Here is a 23,232-nt window from a genome sequence, read left to right as displayed (position 1 = left end):
AATAACAGCATGATCAGATGTATTTAGAGGATCCTGGTCTGTGCCTACGCCTCACTACACGTCTGTAGATGGAGGAGTAAGATAGATTAATCCTTAGGTTTGCATTGCTTATACATCTCACGTGATCTGCCTGGGGCATTCAGTATTAATTGCAAACAAAAGTTTAACATCAGGAAGTCACCGTAAATAATATGACATGTGTACGCATATGTCTGTGAGAGTTATTTAAAGCCATGGAGGATGTGAGATTCTCTGTGTGCCTCCTCCTCCTTAGGAAAAAAAAAAAAAGGTCAATTTGTAGTGATAACTACTCCAAGATTCTGTCGGAAAAAAATAAATTTATGAACTGGTTACAGAAAATGTCAATTTCTCTCTCAGGAAATGATCCAAGACTCACAGCAAAGTCCTCTGCAGGTTTGGGAGGTTGAATTTAAAATAGATAAATCCATTAACATCTGTAATTGCTTATAGGAAAGGCTGACCTGTGAAAATGTGTAACCAGCATTCCTTAGCCTTGCATGGCTGCAGCCAAGCCATTTGAGAAAACAATCCTGCTTGTGTTCTTCCTGCATTTTGAGTCTTTTGGTGCCCAGAGCTTTATTGGAGAAACTGAACCACAGCTGCTGCCATTCCAAATGAAACACTCTGTTTAAGTTTTGAAAGAAATGGATTTGGGAGTCAATATAAAAGCTCCATTAAAATAGCCAGAACCGTAGTGAACATATGGCTAGGAAGAAGAGGACAATCAAAATGTCTAAGAATAGAAATCTAGTTCTAGTGTTGCTCAGGGATTGATGGCATTTCCATATGGATGTTATTGTACCTACTGCTGTTCCAAGAAATCACTAGCTAGCACTGTTATTCTTACTGTAGAGAAAGTTTAAGAAACTTAGTTAAATCAGTTTTTTTTTAATTAGTTTAAGAAGCTAATTTAAACCAGCTAAGAAAGAGACAATACTTTTATCTGGTGTATTTGACAACAGTTTATGAGACATGGTCAGTGTCTACTGAGTAGCCAAAGGAGGAGGTAAGAACACAGAGGTGAAAGAAGGGTGGGCACATTTGTTAGATGTGCTCTCTCATCTGTCCAAGAAACTCTTCTGCAAGGCCAAGCACTGCTAAGCCTTACTCTGTGAGCTGCTTTTCAGCATGGGGACAGGCTCTCTTCTTTAAATATGCTGTGTCACAAAATGAAATTTTGCACTCCGAGTGACAGTCTTTCCTCCCCACCTTATGGGAGTGAATACATTCATTTTTGCTGTGTTATATAAATGTAGCTATGGATGCATATACAAGTGGGACATCTCAAATTCTGAGCTCCAGGCAGGATTCTGACCTCAAAGGAGAGGTCAGCATGCTTTTGAATGTGGCCTGTGTCTGTCTGTGCTGAAAGTACAGTATTAGTGTTTTGGGTCAATATGTGCTATTATACTTATGTGCTGCAATATTTTATATGAGAATCTCTTCTCCTTCAAAGAAGAGTCTTCAAAGAATGTCCTCTTTCAAATTGGTACCAGAGGCCTGTTTCACACTGCATCTGCGTATACCATCTTACATATCCACCTTTTAGAGGTTTTTCCATTAAAGGGCTTCAGTAAATCTTTCTGAAGCCCTCTAGCGTACCATGAAGATCCTACACATGCTTTGGGCAGATTGAAATGCTTCACTTCCATTCCAAAATCCTCTGAACAAGAAAGTCATCACTGTGCTGAGTGAAAATAAGCAGGGTCCTTGGAGAATGTGCTGCACTAAATGCTATAATATATTCTATGCAGATGAATTAATCACAGAGGAAAGTCCACCGTTGGAACAGTGGAGAAGTGCTGGCGTCTGAAGAATGAAGGCGGCGAGCCAGAGAAGACGCAGCCCTGACTGTTCCTGAGATCTTTCCCTGTAGCACTGCTAGGCAGCATTACTGCAGCCTGCAGCACCATGGATGAAGAGGACAATGAATTTAAAGTAGTGTGGGCAAAAATTGTCGGTAGGGCAAAGAAGAAAGCTGAGGATACTGAGAAGAAAGCTGAGGATACTGAGGCAACAAAGAAGGTTCAGAAATGGGCAAAGACCACTACAACAGGCAGATCTGTTCCTGGGAGCCAAATAGATCATTGCTCTCCAGTAGTGAAGGGGAAAGATTTGCCACAAAATTTGGGTTCTAAGGTGCCGACAGGGATGTGTGAAGAAGACGACGATGCTGTGGCCTGCAGTAGTGGTGGGACGTCACAAGAAGACAGGAGAAGCGCTTTCCCTGACAGCCAGCTGCGCACAGTGACCAGTTACTCTACCAAGAGGAATGTGACAGGTGCGTGCACTGAAATCTTTCAGACAGAAAATAGGCTAGTACTGAAAAGACTCAGTTCAGTAGAGCTCTTTAGAAGTCTGGAGGAGGTATGCAGTTCTTCAGTAAGGTGAAACCTAAGTGCTGAGTGATATATGAGGGAGTCATTACCTTTTTTTTTGCGACTTCAGAATGTAAAACATCCCTCAAATCATCAAGAAGCAAGTTTAGATTATATCAAAGTGTTTTTTCACAGTGTGTTATTGTATTGAATGTTGAATTATGTTGCCATTGACTGTCACCAAGGCCAAAAAAATAAATTAAGAAAGGTTCTGGGTTAATTGATGAAGGATTGGTCTTTCAGTGATGACTAAATATGATGACCAGAAGGCAGTCACCAGTGCATGAAATCCTTAAGCTGACAGCTAAGGTCAACCAGGAGAAGGATTATTTTGTACTTGTTCTGCCTGATACCCTTTCGTAATTATCTACTAGTGACTGCACTCAGAAACTGGGCTGGTGAGATCTTTGGTCTGATCTCACAGGTTGCCTCAAAGCAGAGCGGAGATACACTGAGCTGTTAGCCTGCTGCTCGTTACCACCCCTCCTTAGGAACACCTGTTGCTTGGTTCTGAGCCTGAAAGTCCGAACCATGGATAGGGCTTGAAGATCAGAGTAGAAACATGTTCATTTTTTTTGACTATCTCAGGTTGCTGTTTTGGGAAGCTTCCCAAGAGCTCCCTGGGCAGCTCAGTTACCTGTTTAATTCTGACTGGGAAACTGTGCTTTGTCCCCTTCAGTGAATGCTCCGAGTGACTGTTCCCAGACTACACTATCCTTCCGTCCTTCACAACCAGAGACCTGCTCTTCAGACACCTTGAAGACACCACTGCTGCCTGGGTCGAAGGTGCGGGCAGCAAAGCTGGCGGTGGAGGGAATGCAGCAGTTCAAGAGAGTGGCACCTGAGCAGCTAAAACATAGCCTGGGCGATAGCTTGCCAAAGGCTGCAGCTAGCAGGAATTCCTCTGATGAAAGCGAGGAAGAGAACCCGGAAAAAGGTACGTTTCTGCTGTTATTTAGCTCCTATGTGTGCATGGAGAGTGCTGAGGGCTGCTTAGGGTGATTGCATGAGCAGCAGTCTGGCTTCCTGGGCTTTGTTCACAGCTGGACAGGTGGCTTGTGTGATGCTGAATAAATCGCTCCACATGTCTGAGAACTTGCTTTCTCTATTGATAAATTGTATATTGATAAATATTGATAAATGTGTATTGATCTCTATACTTTTCTCCTAGATCTTTTGTGAGGCTGAAATTTGATTTTATGTTAAATTCTGGAGAGAGAATTTACTTTCTGGAAACAGGTTGAGATTCTAAGAGCATCAGTAAATCCAGTCGTTCTTCTCAGGGGCAATATTGTGTAGCTCATATAAATATGACCTTAGTTACTCTGTGTCTTCTGTAAATCTCTGAGCACTTACAAAATAGGATGTTCTATGCAGATGAATTGAATCCGTAGCAATTTGAATTCATAGCACTTTTTTTGGTGTTTTGGTGCTTTAAAAGTCAAGGCCCCTTTAAAAGTCAAGGCCCTGCTGGTTCTCTATGGACATGAGAATTTCCTGTGTTTAATATGTAATGTTTAAGACCCCATGTTCTCCCAGAAACTTCATCTAAAACATAACTCTCCTTTTGGTTCGGATACATAATGTGCGATGAACCAATTGCCACCTTCCACTCCTGGGGTAGTGCTCTCCTGTACTGTTTGTGCATTCCCTTGTGAGAAATGAGATGTGAAGATGCAACAGGAAGATTGCAGGGGTTTTTTAAGTTAATAAAATAATCATGACAAATGTAACAGTTTCATGCCTTTCACTACAAGATGTTTAACTCTATCATCTCTCCCTTCTGTGCCAGTTACCCACGATCTTCCATCCACAAAGGACGATGGTGCTTTGGCTTTTGCCCTTCAGCAGAAGATCAAGGAGGAAGTCCCGGAAAGCCTAGAGGAGAAGGGCTTGTTTTTTTGTCAGATCTGCCAGAAGGATCTTTCAGCCATGAACACAACACGATGGGGGCAGCACGTTAATAGGTGAAGCACTAGCATGAAAGGCCAGTGTGGCTTTCAGCAGCAGTGCCTTAGAGAAGATGTAATTGCAGACTAGGTAGCAAAGCTACCCATTAGTGTCCATTTCAAAATCTGCCCATTTCAACACCATTTATTCAATTAAATAATGATTTCCTAAGAACATTTGGTTATGTCAGCTGTTTGCAAATCTGAGCTATTCGCTGAAGGAAAGATGTGATACTGTTTTGCAAGATGAATAAATACATAGACTATGCACTATATACTTTTGTAAAACTATGCACTATATACCTTTGTAAATACTATATATAGGCACTATAGACCTTTGCTTTCCACAGGTAATGAGAGTGGAAGGCTAAGGGAAGGATCCTTGTGTTTTCTTTTGTCAGAATGGTGTGGGCTTAAATTGATGCCAGCACTCTATAACAGTTTCCTTAGTGGTAAATATCAAATACTGTTAAAATATTACATACAGCTAGCTCTTTATAAATGAAAAGTCTGTGCTTCTCTGTAAAGAAAGTATTGTAAACAGCTTGCTTAAGTAGTTGGAGTTGCTCAATTACAGCATTTCAGGAGGCAAGGTTCAAAAAGAGCATTTTATTTTATTTTGTTTTGTTTTGTTTTGTTTCCATCATCCTCCAGGTGTCTGGATGAGATGGAGGCAGCAGAGATCTCCTCCTCCAGCAAACCAGCAATCCCTGATTGTCTCAGCTGTGGCAAACATTTCCAAACTTCCGAGAGCCAAACTACTCACTTGAAACGCTGTGCTGTGAAGATGGCTGTTCCTCCTAAAATGCTGCTTCAGGCACTGCAGGTGTCTCAGTTTGGAGTTGCCTCTCCTAAGTATCCCAGGTAAGATTTTGGTGAAAATCTTGCTTTCCTTCAAAAGTGGTGGATGACTATGAGTCAGCAGACAGGAGCAAAATGGGAAGTAAATAATCTTACACTAATTTGTCGGAAATATTTATGCTCTGAGAAGTAATTACGTAATAAAGCTGAATAGCGTGGTTGAGCTTATTAAGCAGAACATGCTATATGAGCATACAGTCTCTTCGGAGTATCTGTGTTTCCAAGGCCTCAGCTTTTCAGCTCGTTGCTGTCCTGGATACATGGGCCTTATCCACAGAGTCGAGGAGGAAACATACAGGATGTTTTGAATTGTGCTGGGTGCAGAGATGTATCTGCTCTTTGGGATTTGAGCAACATGTTCAGAGTATAGCGAGTGGTGCCTGCCTGAAATGTATCCAAAGGACTTTTAAGTCTTATTGTGCTGAGGAAGGGCCATTGCTTGTTTACTGTGGAAGTGTAAGATTGGCAGAACGGTATTGGTGACGATGTTCTTGACTTCAACCTGATTTTTGCCCTTTGATACAAAGTTTAGGTTTGAGGTAGCAGATGGTTAAGGCCATTCCTGCCCTTGCAAAAAAAAAAAAAAAAAAAAGGGCAGTTTGTCAGTGCTGCAGTCTTATGTTTACCTTTCCAAAATAAGATTTTCTCCAAATTGCTGTGAATTCCACGCATGATAAGAAATCCTTTTCTTTCCTCCACAGAAAAAAGTACTGTTGATGCTTTCTTATTATTCTGGATATGGGAATCTCTCTGAGGAAGTGGGGCAGCTGGTCTGAAGTGCTCAGGGTTTCTTGTCTCTGATCCAGTTATGTTAGGTTAACTTGGGCTTTCTGCTGCATTCTTACGTTTCAGCAATCAACCAAACACATCAAAACGCAAAGAGTTCTCCGGAGATGACTCCAAGGAAATGAAAAAGAGGATCAAAATGGAACCTCAGGATGAAGATCTGCAGGTTGCTATGGCAATGTCACGCTCTCTCTTGGAGCAAGAAAAGCGTGAACAAGCAGCAGTAGCTGCAAATATGAAACCCGTGGCTGCCTTGCCAATCAAATGGAAGCCTGGATCAGGTATGTGTCACCGTGAGTGTCTCAGGCTGTACTATTGGAGGAGTGATGTAACAGCCTGCTCTTCACTACCAACTTTTATGTTGGGCATAGGGGATGACAAGCACACTTCTGTTTCATTTAAGTTGTCCGAGATGGAGTAATGCAAAGTATCCACATACAGATAGCCAAGGGAGGCTGCAGGATGTTTCACTGAAATCCATTCTGAGTCTTATATTTATTTCACTGGTTGATTGTTTCAAAACTATAGAATGTTTTTAAGATGAGTTGTTTTTTTAATAAATCCCAAAGGGAAAACATGAAAAGACCATTGTTATTTTTTTTGCAGTGCATTTTTCTTATTCCCTGTCCCATACCCTTGATTATGCAACTTTTTCATCCTTCTCTCCTTGCTCTGCTTTCTTTCTGAAGTATATGTGCATACAACTACACACGTTGAACCTGTGGTTTGCTATTTAAATGCACAAAAATGGTCAGAAAAGAAGCCAGTTGCCCTGGGGGAAGGTTGAGTTCTGCACATAGGAGACACTTTGCTCTTCGTGGCTCTCCTCAATCTCTTCCTGCTGATAACCACTGCCAATTATATTGGGAATTAGTAAGTCAAAGGCAGTAAAGAAACAGACCTGAGAAACAGACCTGACAAATGAGAGCTGTGCAGGATTCATATGTGCTGTGGTTTGACATGAGTGACCATCACCAGTGATCAAGACGCACCAAAAGCAGTCCTTCATGGCTTTGGAGTCTTTTTTCTTCTCTCTCTCTCTCTCTTTTTTGAGTGAAGCGCTGCTAACTCGCCAAAAGCACTGTACGCTCACTGTTCAAAGGGTCTGGAAGGTAGCCTGCACATAGGTATCAGTTGCTTTCATAGTGATCTGATTTGACAGCTCAGCCCAGCAGGACCATGTGTGCACGAATAAGTCTTCCCTGAAGGTTTGTTTCTCTGGCAGAAGTAACGGGAGGCTTGGGACTTATTGCAGAAGTCTTGTGTTCTGCTGTAGTTGCATTTTGATCATTGCCAACTGCAACACTTGAAAAAGCTGGCAGGTTCAGTTCCTCTGCTTATGTGTTCAGCTGTTCATTTATTTGGGTTTCTTTTGCTTTTCTTTTTAAAGAGAAAAGAACACATAAAAGAGGCCCAACTACTCCTCCACCGTTACTGCTGCGGGATCCAGAGACAGCCCGCAAAAGGACTGAAGAGCGAGCCGCCATGGTGCTTACACAAGAGATGGAATTCCCTTCCACTCCTCGGCTTCCCACCAGTAGGATTTTGGAGGATGGATCTGAGAAAACAGACTGGCTCATGCCATCGCCCAGAAACAAGGACTGCCCTTTATGGAACAGCAGTGCTCTAACAGGGCCCTGCGACCCTGAATCGTTCTACACTGCTGAACCGACCCCTCCAATCGTACCTTGCATAACTGTGCAGGTGGGATGCTCTTTTCTCCTTCCTCTGGTATTTGTGTGCCACAGTTTACTTGCTCTGTAGCCCTTCTCTTTTCTGCCATGTAAGTGAGTCACCCCATGCTCTGCATGCTCTCTGCTCCTGCACAACTGTCCCCTGGTCTCACACAAGTAGGTTTGGTGATCTTGAACTTTCGCTTCTCCCTTTTGGACAGGAGGCTGAGGCTTGTGTTGCCGTGCTGTTCTTTGGGCTTTTGGAAGACAAAACAAATGGGAGCAGAGCACTGAGTGAGAGGGCTTGAGCCTCTTCATTTTGCCACTAGCTTAGCTATTTTTACAGTAGCCTGACTCTTGTGTTCCTTCTTGATACTTTTCTCTGACTGATTATAATGAGAGCCTTTCTCTTTCTTTACTCATGTTTTGTATCAAAGCAGCAAGGAACAGTGTGGAAAGTTCACACTGAAGATGGATGCTTGTGTGTTACACTGAGGAGGGGGTGGGCACTCCTAGGGTTGTAAAGTGAAGCGTTTGCATTTCAGGCTTTCCCCATGTATCCCACTGCCTGAAGGTGCATGCAGGACTGTGATCCAGTTTTAAACCGGGCGGTCTCACTCTGTTATTATCCAGATGTCTTGCCTCTCGTTTTTCTGTAGTTTTATAAATGCTGCCTACAGAAACAGACAGGACCTTTTAGTCTGTCGCCTTATAGCACTATCTTCTTGGAGAGCAAGTATGTATCTGGGGATCGCTCAAAGTATTTTATTAATATTTATTAAGATATTTTGAAAGTATGAACTAGAGATCAATTCAGAGACTGTACTCTGAGCTCTGCAAATACATACAAAATTAATTTATTGATGTCTTTTTTTTTCTCTCCTTTGATCAGATTTGTAAGTCAGAGACTTCTCTGCCATCAGTGGGATCTGATCAACCAGAAGTATCTCAGCAACTTCAGCCTGATCTCAGTCCTCATTATCCTGCTTCTCCAGAGACTGGAGAAAAAGCTGCTGATGAAGCCGACTCGGGCTCTGAACAGGCTGGACAGATTTCGTCTCAGGGCGAGAAGGTTCACGTTCAGACTCTGCAGCAACTGATTGAGTTGGCCATGGAAGCACAAACTCAGTGGAGGCTTGAGCTTAACGACGCTCAGGAAGTAGAGCAGCCAAGTAAGTTCTGGCAGCCTCATGAGCCTCCTCTCTGGTGTCATCAGCTATGAGGAGCCACGTTTAGCCATACTGAACTTGGAGAGCAGTGGCAGCAGCCTCAAGATGATATTGTTGATCCAGGGGGTGATATTTGGGGGCATTGTTCTGTAGTAGGCTTTAGGTACAATCAAGTTGACATTTCTGAAATGATTCATAGATCCCAATATTTAAGAAGAGCTCCTCTTAGACAGCAGCTTCTAAATTTTATTTTAAAAATCCTTTAAAGGTGTCAGATGCATTTCTGCCAGCTGGGGGCCCAGACACGGCCAATCGTGAGGCAAAAATATATCCCCAAAATATATGCTCTTTTCTGCCTAGTGGCTTTTGCCGACAGCACTGTCTTACGAGGTTTCACCAGGAGAAGACCTGGTGAAAGAAGAGCGTTAAGAGATGATGTTGTGTTGGTACATGGATACACAGTCCCTGAAGTTGATCTGTACAGGCTGAAAAAAGTCCACCACCTAGAATTCCTTCAAGAGCAGCTCTAACTTCCCTGGTTACAGTGGTGTGCATTGCACAACGGCACATTCCAAGACCAATGATAGCCTTAAAATTGTCCAACCATTTAGCATAATATATGCACTGTGTGTCTCCTGTTCACTCATCAGTGAAGACTATGGTTGCTAAATCTAATGTCTCTCTGCTTTGTACTTGACTTGGGTAAAATTCCCTCAGTTCTCCTATTAAGCTGCAGCAAATGGCTGCTGGTCATATGCCAAGAAAACCAAATGCATCTGATAAAGCCAAGAGGGGGAGGCTGAACCATTCAGCTCAGAAATGTCAGCCTGGGACAGGAGTCTCTTGGGGAGTTGTCATGGCAAGGAAGAAATGGCAGTTAAGAGTTGCCACTTCATTCTGTCTTACAAGAAGGTTGTACATGACTTGAGATGTGCCTTTTCTTCTTTGAGGAAAAGAATTGACTTCCAGTGATTCTTCACTAAGTGGCTTTGCCCTTCTACCCATAGAGAAGAGATTTCCGAGAAGCAACGATATAAATGTAAGGACAAATGTTATTTTTCCCCTTTTTTGTATTGTTTATTTGCACTGTATTTTTGTATTGTTTATTTGTTAAAAAAAAGCCTCTCCTATTTGATTAATTTCCAGAAGTATGGAGTATTTCCCATTCATTTTCACAGAAACAGAGATGTTTAAGCATTACAGTCACTCACAGGAATCATCCTAGGCAAAGCTGAAGTCCAAATACGTGATGTTTCATTGATGCCCACAGGCAGGCTTGTGGGTGTTTCAGAGTGTTTGTCCTACTTAATTTAAAATAACAGGTAACATAAAGCAAATTTGTGCATAATTTACACAAAGAGAACCAGGTTAAATATTGAGGCTGTAGTGCATGGAGTATTTGGGGGTAGTTACTAGGGATGTATCTGCTCAGCACTTAGGTAGTACTCTGCTTTGATGCCCAGCCTAGATGACACAGGCCACACTTCCTGGAGACCAGGAGAGACAGAACTGTCTGGGGTTTCATCCAGGCTCATGTACGCACCCATTTTGCATGGTTCTGACCAGAACTTTGTCAATGCCTCTCCTCTTATCTTCCTTTCCAGTCTTTCTTTTGCACAGAGAATGGTGCAGCCAGAATATTTCTGTTCTTACTTAATTTCCCCATTTTCGAGTCATAATTTTAGTGTCAGCAGGAAGGCTGTTCTGGGCTTCCTGCCTGGAAAGCAGTGCCTGCCTTCTCGGGGTACCGTCTTGCAGGTGTCCTACCTGCCAAGAAAAAGAGAGCAAGAAACACCTAACAGGTTTCCAGACTGAGCTTCCTGTCTTGCCCTTGGAGAGCAGTCCATGACGTGCAGAGTCTCCTCTAGCCCACCTGTGAAGCCTGGAAGAAATGGCCCAGCGTGTGCTGCCGTTTCCATGCTAACCGGTATTGGCTCCTTGCAAACACACTGAAGCAAGTAGAGAGGCTGAGTTCCCACTGAACCAACCTAGAAACCTGCTAATAAAATAAAGAGCTCTGCTGTTTCTGGTGGAACTACATCTCATGGAGTTGGATAAAACTTGCCTTTCTTCCAGTCTGCGCTAGGTTCAGAAAGTACAAGGTCAACAATTAGTGTCTCAGGTAAAGCTGCTTTCTACTTACAGTCAGGCAGCCTCCCTCAACCATGGGCTGCAGGTATTTCACGCTTCTCTGAAGCACTGGCCACCTCCAGAAGCAACACTGCTACCTAGGGAGTCTGAGTCTTTAGAAGATTGCCTTGTATGGGTTTGTAGTAGGGGTAGTGCCAGACATTAAACTAGTCACAGATCGCTTGGGCAACCAGCCTTCCCCAAACTTTCAGTAAAGGAGTCTAAAATTATAAGAGTAAATACTTAAAAGTAAATAAATAAAGGAATTTTCAAAGGAGATTTCAGTAACAAGTGCACAAGTTCCTTTGGACTAGATACCTGCATTTCTTTTATTCCGTGTTGCCCCCTTGTTGCAGAGGGCTTCTTCCCAGGTGTCATTGCTAGACCAAAACAGTGAACAAGAGAGGAAAGGCTCATTACCTTGCCCCTGGGTCATCCTCATTCCTCTTGCTCTATGCAATTGTTATGAACTGAGTTCAGTTCCATCAAGGTGGGAATTACAGCTTTCAAAAACATGGTGGAAGACAGCAGAGCAAGAGGCCAACTGCAGGCAGTGGCTCTGCCACATCAGGAAATGATGTGGTAAAGATCCGAGGACGATGATGTGCTGTAATGCAAAAGGCTGTTCCACAAGTAGAGTGGAAGACAGCATGTGACTGCCTCTTCACAGCTGCTAAGCTTTGAAGAGAGGAGAAGGAGGGAAACAAAGCCAGAGATGTGTGTTGGACTAGGTTGCTTACGTCTCTTATGGAAGACCTTGCACTGATAAGGATTCTGTTAGTCCTGAGAAGGCAAAGGCAGCCATACCCACGCTGGGACCCAGAGTACAGCAGTGCTGACAAACTGGGCTGTTGCCTCCTTATCTGCCAGGAAAATGCCTTACAGCTGTAACAACTTCTGTCTTTGTGTCCCTTCTATGTTCTAGTCCTCTTTCAGGATGCTGGCAGAAGATTACAATATCATGGTCAACAACGCCTACTTGAGTGATATCCAGTTTCAAGTGGACTCGGGAGAAATCCTTTATGCCCATATGTTTGTGCTGTATGCACGCTGTCCACGGGCTGTTCAGCTGGTAAGTACTGCTGTTAGACTCTTCTCTTCCCCTCGAGTAAAGCCCCTTTGCAGTAACAGGAGTTTGACCGTCTATTCCAGACTGATCACAACAAATGAGTTAGTGATGCCGTACAGTAAGCACAGAGTATTTGGAGATCCAGTGGCAAGTCACTCTGGACCTGCTGATTATGGAGTAGACAGTATTTACAAGCTGTGCTTGTAACTAACCCAGACAGAGGTCTGTCACTCCCACAGGTGCTATGGAGGTAGCTGCATTGACCTGTGCCTTTGGCAAGGCCAGTGAAGTAATTTCTGTGTTCCCAGAAGCATTTTGGTTCATACAGTTTCCAGCCTGCTCCTGTGCAATTTCCTGCAAAGGCAATGAAAGGTAGTGGGCTGAAGACAGGAACTTGCCTTCTGACAGAGCTGCCACCAAACCATACCAACTTCTTGACAAAGTTTTGTCATTCTTTCTGTAATCAGTAGAATTCGTTTTGTCCTCATGCATGATTACAGCAGTTTCAACTCAAGGTGCTTAGGACCATTTATGAGGGGTCCTTGAAAGCTTCAGGGTACAAGTTAACAGCTGTATGGAGCTCCCTATTCCCCAGGGAGCTCTGTATCTCTGGTCATTTTAGCTTCCCTCTGAGGCACCAAATCCTGGCCATAGGAACAGACTTTGACACAAAAAAAAAAAAAAAAATAGTGGCCTGATAGAGAGCAGATACTGCTGGTGTTGTTCCTTTATGAGGAAGTGGACCTTGTTTGCTTTCCTTTTACCGCACAGGTTTACGACGAAGGGATATATGTGAAGGTGAAGGACGATGACGACGAGCAGACGCGCCGGGTGCTGCTGAGCGATGTGACAAAAGAGGCAGTCCTCGCATTCCTGCGATATCTTTACACTGCTTATACTGACATCCCTGCTAGAATTGTGCCCCAGCTGAGGGCTTTGGCTACCAGGTTTGTATCATATGAGTGTGCTTTGGGTCACCTCATGCTTTCAGCCACATGGACTTTAACCTGATACCTTCTGTTGTGGTTTCAGTGGATTTCACAAAACTCATTTCACTTGAGATGCAAGTACCTCTGCTTCCATCTTAAGTGAAATATGAACAGAAGAGCATCTTATCCTCATTTTTTCATGAATCTTTCTTCAGGTTACATCTGCTTGAGATTTTCTATTTTTGGTTTATGACTAGAACACTTTTGCCAAGTTTTGTCTCATGATCTTTAATGACAGCTGATGTTGGCAATGGTGATGAGTGTAATTCTCAAAGCATTGCCCTAGTGACACACTTAATCTGAATGAGACTTGCAGAATGTGGATGCAGGGAATGCTAATTTGTTATGTCAGTCATGATCCTAGACATGTGTTAGATAATGAACTTGAAACAGCAGCAGATGAAACACATTCTATCGGATCAAAATCAGTTAGTTCTGGAAATGTAGGTGTCCTCCTTTTAAAATAATTCTGAAAAAGACCAGGAAAAAAAATCTGCTTTTTTATGTTGATAGTCAGTTAAACTCATACCTAATCAAGGAGAACTGATTATCCTCTGTAGTGGCAGCGATGCATTGTTTGGAATGGAGGAAATAAGTGTGAAACCTGAGAAGATTATGGTGACACGGAGTGAAAACCTGAAATTGTTATTGACTTTATTAATGTTGAAACTGCATGTCTAATTTGGCACAACAGTTTCACAAATTAAATTTAACTTTCTTTACAAGACTCACTAGATTGATGAGGCAACTATAACATTTTGGAATTTTGAATGAATTTTGAGGGAGATAAACATTAACATTTCTGTTACATTCTTGCAGGTTTGATTTAAGGGAACTTGTGCTCAAGTGTAAGGACTGCGCTGAAGAGAGCCAGGCATCTTCTGGAGTGGATCCAGAAGATGATCTCCTCTCTGCGAGAGATGATGAAGATAATGATAACAGAGCTGAGAACTTCAAAGAGCTCCTGAACTCAGTGTGGGTGGGTGAAGATGAGGAAGAAGAAGCTGTGCTAAACCCTGCATGCCAGAAGGAAGACGACCACGGGGTGGGTGAACAGGAGCCGGAGGAAATATATGAGTTTGCTGCAACTCAAAGAAAAATGGTTCAAGACAAACTGGAGATGAGTGAAGGCACAGATTACAACATCTGTAGTGATACTGAGCTAGCCCAAGGTGCGAACCAGCAGACTGAGAAAAAAGAGGCAAAAAGGTCCGTATCTGCCTTGATAAGCAATGACTTCAAACATCTGAGGGAAGACAATGATGTGGAAACATCCAAATGTGACTTGTCTGAAGAAGAGAAAATGCAGAATACAAGTGGATGCAAAAATGTGAATGCCACAAGCATCAATTTTGAGTCTTGTCAGTTTGAGCCTCAGAAGTGGGTTAGGAGATGGGAAAGTGGGAAAGATTTCAAGTTGTCTCAGGCTTCACATAATATGGGAGGAGACGACCGCTTGGAAGAACAACAATTCACCAACTGTTCACTGCACAATGATACTGATAGGCGTGAAAATTATAAATGCTTATTTTTCAAAAATCAGATAGAATACAGTGAGCCTTCTCCAATGAAATAAGTTATCAAAGAGTCAGGAAAGGCTGTTAGCGAAAAACATGTTGATGTTAATGATTTGCTTCCTTACTCCAAGTCACAAAACGACCTCTCTCCACAAAGGGATGGTTTTTGTGGCAGTCCTCCTCTCAAATCTTATATGTCTTTTTATTCTGCTGTTGGTTCTTCACTTATGTCTTCAGAATCGGATAGGAAATTTCCCAGAGAAGCAAAAACACCAGAGAGAAATCAAAAACCATTCCCGTCTCCCAAAATAGCTTTCCAGAAAGCCAATGAGCAGGACATTACATCAGGAAATCGGAACATAGAGAGCACAATTTCTCCAGAAGAGCTTTCCTGCACTGATTTCAACAAGCATAAATATGCTTCAGTTTTGTTCAGTTTTGTCATAAAAACTCCGGATGTTGCAGTCCAGAACAGAAAAGAGGCTGATATTACTGTTTTATCTTCTGATGATGAAATGGAGCTAGAACAAGAGAGGAAGTTACCAGAGTCTGGCTCTCCTGTGAAGGAAATGGAAATCTCCAAGCAACTGAAAAGTGCTAGCATAGCACATGGGCCTGAGATCCCCAAACCTAAACCTAACTCGTCATTTGTCACTGAGATACAGCTGAGATCATCCCAGGTCTCATGTCGCATTACAGATGCATCACTTACAAATAATGATGTAAAAATGTCCAGAGAGTTGCCTCCCAGCACCCAGGTAGGTGCCTGTACAGAGAGCAAACAGAGCCTGAACCTGAGCCATGAAAAAGGGCAGAGTCGCGAGGAGTCTTCAGGTATGGACAGCTCCTGGCTAGTGCCAGACACACCACCTCAGACCAAAAGCAGGGATTTCGCAACGCAGATACGTGTCACAAGTATAAACCGTATAAAGCAATCGATGTCTAAACTCGAGACCAAGAGCTTAGTGGCAGGTAACAGTGACCATGAAATGGCTCTTAGCCTCATAAAAGTTCCTGAAACATCGCTGTCAGACAAACAGTTGCCTAGGGAGAACTCAGCTGATGAAAGTCGTCTTTCTTTGAGCAGTACTGTCTCGCTTCACGATGAGCCCCCAGTCCCCGTTGATGACTGCTGGCACGCTGAGTATCCATCACCATTGAGAGGAAACAGCCAGAACTCCAGCCTGGCTGGCTGGGCAAATGCCAGCCCTGGCAGCAGACCCAGATCTATCTCTTGGGCTTTCGACTGGGAGAGCCCGGTCCGAGACCAGGAAATGAAGGGCAGTACCCCTCTTCAGGGCAGTCCTAGTGACGGAGCAACAACTTCGCTTCACCTCAAAAAGAGTCCTGTTGAGGCATGGTCATCAGAGTGCAGTATACAAAGTTTCCTGAAGCCCAGATTCTGGGAAGTTTCGGATAGTGAAGAGGAGGAATTCCCACAGATGCTTTTTTTAACTGAGAAGGTGTCAGCTTCAGCAGATGCCTGTCCGACAGACCTTGCAAAGACTCCCGGTGAGAGCTTGTATCTGTACAGGGTTCACTGAAGTAGGTTAAATTGTTGTCATTTTAGGTGATCATCCTGTTTGTTGTTCACCTGCTATATTGAGAGGGTGTTTTGGCCTTCTAATCCAAAGCAGTCAGGGCCAGGCACAAGAAGGTACAGTCAGCTTCTGATGTGGGGGAGTGCAACTAAATACGTGGGATAGTTGGAGCGTAGCCATTTGTGATCCATTCATGCTGCTGCTTTGACAGTGATCGTATGCATTGTAGAAATGATGAGACATTACCTGGGAGGGGAAAAAAAATCAAACAGCCTTCACTTTGCATGCTAGGGAATGATTATTCCTTGCAGTAATGGGTCTTGTTTTTCATGCATTCATCACTGATGTATGTGCTAACAATTGCACGAAGACATCGGGTAAGCTTTGCTTCCAGTGGTAGAAGTATAGAGGTTGGCTGGAAGTAGATGCCTCTCCTGCCCACGGGTAGGCTCTCTGCATATTTTCCTGCAAAGCTCTTCTGATTTGCCTTTGCTTTGACTTGCCCTGCCCTTCTGTTTGCTGATTGTAGGCTCTTCCAACAGATTTTTGTGTGTCCAGCACTGGTCCCAACTGGAGGACACAGTGAGCGGTTTCAGGACGCACACAAGACTAAGGGCCAAGCTGCTCTTTGCCACCAGATTGCACTTAGTGGTGTCAGGAGCTGGGCCTTGTCTGCTTGAATGTCTGATGACACAGAGAACACTAGCCTCTGGGGTCATACCCTTCTGGGGTCAGCTGCTTACTAGGACAGTTCCTTCCATCTAAGCTCTAAGAACAGCAATTTATCCCTTAATATTTATTAGATATATTACTAATTATACTATCGTAAGTAATTAGTTTAACAAGCAGGATTTAGAACATGACCTGAGACTGACTGTGCTTCACAGTATCAGGAAATCAGTATCACTAAATCAGTATCTAATTCAGGCCCCCAGAACCTTGACTTGTTCGGTTTCTTCTGCATCAAGTCTCTCCTATGCAATTTTCTTCCTTGGGAAAGAACCACTTCACAGAATTCAGTAAACATATATTTTTAATTACCTTGCAGCAGTTCTATCAAAGCCTCCAGTGGGCTTTTTTATTCAGACCTAACATATGGCTCAATTTGTTTTCTGATTTAAAGACAGTAAAAAACAAATATCCTAGACCCAAGGAAGACGAAAGTGTTGATCTGTTCAGTATAAAGGTATTTAATAGAGCAGCTTGCAGACAAGTAGTTCTTCTTAAACAGTTACTAGATAACATTAAAATATCTGCCACCAGGAGGGGAAGATATCATCCCTCCTATATCCTTCTGTACTAATTCTGATGACAATTTCATTCTGTTGCAGAACCTGCCTGTCAAGAGAAGGACAAGTCTCCTGAGAAGGACAAGTCTCCTGAGACTCCTATGACACCAATGCCAGCTTACTCCCTTATGAAGACCCCAGAACTGAGGAGGGAGTTGAGCAGGTTAGCACTGCTTCTACAAGTATATCTACAAAAAAAAAAAAGTGCAAGTACATCTCTTTATGAGCAGAAAAAATACATGGAAGTTCCATCTCCATATGAGGAAGAACTTCTTTACTGTTTGGGTGTCACAGCCCTGGAACAGGCTGCCCAGAGAGGTTGTGGAGTCTCCTCCCCTGGAGATCTTCCAAACCCGCCTGGATGTCACCCTGTGCCACATGTTCTAGGTGTCCCTGCTGGAGCAGGGGGGTTGGACTAGATGATTTCGAGAGGTCCCTTCCAACCCCAACCATTCTGTGATTCTGTGAGAAACCTGCTGGTAGGTGGTGTGAAAGGCAGCTACTGTGCTAAAGGGGAAAACTTGATGGTTTTCCAATGTCATGCTCTTCCAGCTGGCCACTGAGCTTCCTGGCCTGGTCACATTCCTGAGCTATAGCAGTGGAAGGCGCAGCATTATCTTAGGCTTAAGTCCTACCTTTCTCTTTCAGATTTGGAGTTCGTCCTTTCCCAAAACGCCAGATGGTGTTAAAGTTGAAGGCCATATTCCAGGATACTCACCAGGACGTGGATACAGATGTGGATACTGACACAGAGGATGATATCCCATCCTCCCAGCTTCCCCCACAGAGGCCTCCAGCCAAGCGCCGTAGGCAGCTGAAGACTAACGGGCATGCTGGTGGGAAACGTGCCAAAATCTCCAACTGTAGACAGACACCAACTGTATCTCCAGAGAGGGGCTCTCTGGCAGCTGATAAGGAGGAGCTGATGCTCTCATCATCTCAGGAATCTTCATATTCTCAGGAATCGTCATCCTCGCTGGATGGCAGTGACGTCTCTACTGGTATACAGAGGTAGGGGAACAAAATACTAACGAAGGAGTCTACTGTGCAGCACAGAGATGAGCTGGGAAAATGGGAAATATAAGTGTCAATGCAGAATACAGGGGATCTGTACTGTAGGCAGCTTCCCTGAGCTTTTGTCACTTGAAGTAAGTTCTTCTGTTGTGCGTTTCAGTCTAATTGCTAGTGAGCTATTCTGAGAGCACAGAAATGCTCACGGGTGAAACTGCACATGGGCAGAGCTCAAAGCTGGCACTGCAAGGAGCCTCGCAGGGTGGAGTGAGAGCCTGCAGGAGGAGCAGGGAGCGCTGCTCGGTGAGCACTGCGTGTGGTGCTGCACAGAGCAAGTGTGTCAGCAGTAGTGCAGCAGGAGCAAGGAATGCCGGGCAGCACCGGCACAGCTCGATGTGCAGGTTTGCAGAACACGTGGCGTGTTCTGCCTCCCTCCCTTTGGCAATTGCTGGTGTCGGAGATCCTACACAGGGCATTGCAAGGGTTGGCAGCCAGGGACTTGGGCATCTCTGAGTGTGCCCTTGATGACCAGTGGTTTCCTTGATTGTTTTTTGCACTTTTTCTCACTTTTAGTTCTTGTAGCAATATATCCGAAGATGAGGAAGAGGAGCTCCCAGCTTCTCAGACAGCAGCCCAGGAAGCAGATACACTGGACGCAGTGGGAAACTGCATCATTTCAAATTCAGTCCTGTGCCACAAGGTCCTCTTTTACGAGCCAATTGAGCTGGCTGCACTGCACCGAGAGCTGAAAGCAAACGGCATGAAGATTTCCAAGGCAAAGCTGATGGATTTTCTAGATGCTTACTGTATCACCTTCACCACGGCTGCAGAGCGGAAGGAGAAGGAAGCCAAAGGCAAGGGGAACGGAAGACAGAGGAAACACTACTGAATGGAGCCTCTCTCCCATTTCCAGCGGCAGCTGCAAAGATCCCTCCTGTTGGTGCACTCCCCTGCTGCTTCTCCTCTTTATCTTTGCTTTCCATTTTTTCCTAATAAGTTTTAGTTCCCTAATAAGATCTTTTTTCCTGAATCTTCAGACTCTCCAAGTAGTTATTTATTCAGTATCTGAGCGGCCCTACTGATTGCTACGCAGGGGACATTGTGGAAATAAGAGGCCTTTGCTGTCCTTGGTTAATCTGGTGGTCTCTGGTAACACTCCTCAATCTGTGTGCAGCTGTTCTTCTAAACTATTTCTCATGGCTTTGCAGTGTCCTCTAACACCAGCAATTGTGTGAAAGCCTGGATTCCAACATTCCGCTGTGTGTGTCCAGCATGTAGCAGGTATTGGCGTGCTGGGATCTCCAAGATATAATCTGCTCCATTTTCTGAGGGCTGTGTTACCTTGTCTTTGTAGTCCGATCAGAGCACATCCTTGACAGAGGTGGGGTTTTTGTTTTTGTTTTTTTAAGGAGATGGTATTATAGTGATTAAATCTCTTCCTTGAACAGTCTCTTCTTAAACCTATTGTAAAAGAAGTTGTGAACATCATCTGGAACTCTTGGACAAACTCCTGGACCCTAAAAGGTCATCTTTTATATGTATTTTGTGAGCTCTTCTGACTTTCATGTGTTTTGAGAGCTTTGAATCTGAAAAGGTCTTGGCAAAAAGGACACATTGTTATTTTTTTTAAAAAAGGAGCCACTTTTGTAATGTATTTATGTATTCTGGAAATTATTTATATTTTTGATATATTATAGCCTTTTTATTTAATTTATATAAATAAACAGAATAAGATCTTGATGATAAACTGTAACAGGTAATGCCTTAGGAAGGCCCGGGGCAGCCTAAGCAGCAGTCCTGGGTCTAGCTGGGAGCAGTAGTGGCTCCACAGTGAGCGCTCTGGCTGGAAGGGTCCTCAGCAGAGGACGGAAGGACAAGGTGAGTCGTGGCACAGGGGCCCAGCAGCAAGGAGAGCTGGAACAAGGGATTGCTGCGCAGTGGCTGGAGAGAGGAAGATCACCAGGTTTGTTTGAGATGGAGAGCACCAAGGTAGGAGAGACTCCAGGTAAGGCTGGGGAAGGTGTTTTGGTTGGCCAGAAGGAGAGATGGGGGAAGACTTTCTTGCAGAAAAAGGCCAAGTTTTGCCTTAAGTGGCATTCTAGGAAATACTGTTTCCCATAATGTATCACATATTTCTCTCTTGTCAGTCTTAATATGTGAAAATAAGTAAGATCCCTTTCCATCTTCTCTGCTGTATTCCTAGTCAAGACATTTATCATCAAAACTTTTGCAATCCATTCTTTCTTATATCTTGACCTTCAGCAAATACATCTCGCCCCAGCCGCGGTGGTGGCTGACGTGTGTCCCTGACGCCTGGGCCCCGGTGCCGGCAGCCCTCCTGGCGGCCTCCCAGGGCAGGTCTCCGCTCTCCTGCTTTGCCCCTCTGCTTTCGCTGGGGACCTCGAGGGCCAAGAAACTTCCTCCTGCTCCTGCACGAGGCTCAGAAGCGGCTCCCCCGCGTGACAGCGGCGCTTCCCCCACGGGGGAGCCGCGTGCTGCAGGTAACGAGCTTGCCCGCCGTTCATACTCGGCAGCAACGGGCCCTGAACGGCGAGAAGCGCCTCGTAACGCGCCCGGACAGCGCCGAGCACCGGCAGCAGCGCCGCCGCCGCCGCCGTTTCACGTCGTCCTCGCAGGCCGCGGCCGCGACCGCCGCCTGCCATTGGCCGCCGCCGTCACGTGGCTCCGCCGCCGGGCTGTGGGCGAGCCCGGAGCGGGTAGCGGCCCGGCCGGGCTCGGCCCGGCTCGGCCCGGCCTCGCGGCGGCCGCTACGCGGTCGGACCCGGCCCCGCGGGCCCGGGCAGCGCGGCTGTCGCCTCGAGGCCGCGCGTCGCTGCTCTCTGGACCCCGGCGCAGGCGCCCCGGCGGGGCGGGCGGCCGGGCTCTGCTCTCCGCTTTCCCTTCCCCCGGCAGGAGCTCCGGGCAGCGGCGGAACATGATCTCCCACATGGAGCAGGACGAGGAGCGGTGGCTCTGCCGGCTCCAGGCGCCCCTGAGCAGCGCCCGTGCAGGTAAGGGCCCCCCGCGCCGTCCGAACCGGGTCTTCTGCGGCTTCGGGCACTCCCGAGCCAGCCGCGGTGTGGGGTATTTCATAACCCGCTGTGTGTTTTATTGCTGTCTGCATCTGCGGGTGTTTTAGCATCCAGCCTAACTTACATTGAGGAATTCTGCAGCTGGCAGCGCTTTGTGAGGAACCACATCCTCTGCTTTGAAGCTGCCTTCTACTGGTTCGCTGGATGCCCGTGGTTCTTGTTTTGGAATAAACAGCGCAGGGCAGATGGCTGCCCACCCTCTGCAGGACATGCGTGTTCTTACAGAGCTCTGATATCTCCCATCAGATGAACCTTTCTTGGGCGGAACACCCCGTTAAATCATTTCTCATACAGAGGCTGCTCCAAACCTGGGCATCCATGTTACCTTTCTGTACCTTTTCCAGTACTATTAATTATTCCAGCACATCATTTCAGTCCCATGTCATTGCTCCAAGCCATTTTTAGCTCTACTGTTCGGCTGAAGTTCAGTAGGGAGCTGTTATCTCCCAGCTGCCTGCATTGAGCCAGGGGAATCTGCACTCCCCGGTTAGCAGGAACCACGTGTGCCTTCCACTGCTGCCCCTGCGCTCACGTCACCGCCACTCTTGGGGAACTGGAGCTTCTTGTGCCCAGAAGGTGACATCGCAGGCCCTAAGTGAGTGGCTGCAAACTCCAATAGCTGGGACCGGTCGCAGCTGCTCTTCAAATGCAAAGATGATGGATCAGGGACTGGCTGGCCATCTCAGACACAGACCACTTCCCTAATGGGACAAAAAAGTGAGTTTTAGTAACAAAAGTCTTGTAGATCAGCTCCTACGCAGGGAATCTGATATCCTGCCTCTGATCAGCTGCATAATTTTGGGAAAGCTCCTTCCTCTCTCTATGCCTGTTACTGTGGCAGCGTCTTCCAAATACTCTTGGGTGCAAATAGCAAATGGAGGCTTTTGTAGCAACGATGACCTTGTTGCATTGCAGCAATGGTCAGAAGCATAGAAATGTGCTGTGAAATAGATACAGGTTTACCAGTATGAACATCTACAGATACTAGCAGATACTGTTAAATCTCTTTGCTTTGGAGTCTGTTTATATAATAATACTACAATACAGCTGGTTGTTTTTAAGTGCAGATTTTAAAAAGGCTGCAAGGTATTCACATGGATCAGCAAGGTTCAAGGTGGTTGTCGTATAGAAGTTGAACACAAGTTGTAAACGATTCAGATGATGAAAAAACAGATTCCTGTGCGTGTTATGCATTTCACATTTTTGAGGGATCCTCCTCTTTTAAGTGTCAGTGTTTTTCATTGGGCAATTCAGTGCGATTCGCCACCTAACCCAGTAACATCTATCCCAGAGAACTTGGCCTTTGGGGCTCAGTACTAGCAAGTGCTATGCTGGAAGGTGAGGAATGTGATCTGACATTTCTAGAAAGCTAAGGTTTTACCTTATGTGTTAGTTTTTAAGGGCTGTATATAAGGGTTTTGTCTCTTGCTTAGTCCCTGCCTTGCTTTGTCTATTTGGAAACACAGATGAGAATATGAAGGCAAAAGTAAGATTGTTTGGAATAATTTAGCTCTCTCCCTATACTATGTTTCCTGTGTCTCTAACATTTAGTTTGGGTTTTTATTTTAAGTAGTTGGTGCTCAAGAATGGCATTTATAGTACTGTGCAGCAAAATATTACTGTGACTTGGCTTAGTAGTAATTGTGGAACCGATGCAATGTCTCAGTGCCTCCTAACTGGAGTATTTTCGGTATATTTGTGCAATATTTGCTTGCAAGTTCTTGCAGGATTTTCTTAAGAGCATTTCTAATTCCCAT

At 44.9% G+C, this 23,232-nt stretch overlaps 1 pseudogene; it reads left to right on the top strand.

Annotated features, from left to right (window-relative positions):
* Nucleotides 1-1,932: 1,932 nt before the first annotated feature.
* Nucleotides 1,933-19,272, top strand: LOC148593316 (structure-specific endonuclease subunit SLX4-like; annotated as a pseudogene).
* Nucleotides 19,273-23,232: the final 3,960 nt, after the last annotated feature.

The sequence above is a fragment of the Tinamus guttatus genome, unplaced genomic scaffold, assembly GCF_059628265.1.
Source record: "Tinamus guttatus ecotype Peru unplaced genomic scaffold, ASM5962826v1 Tinamus_guttatus_pri_ptg000417l, whole genome shotgun sequence".
Lineage (NCBI taxonomy): Eukaryota > Metazoa > Chordata > Aves > Tinamiformes > Tinamidae > Tinamus > Tinamus guttatus.
Note: the sequence above shows the minus strand (reverse complement) of the source record. Positions and strands in the feature narration are given on the sequence as shown.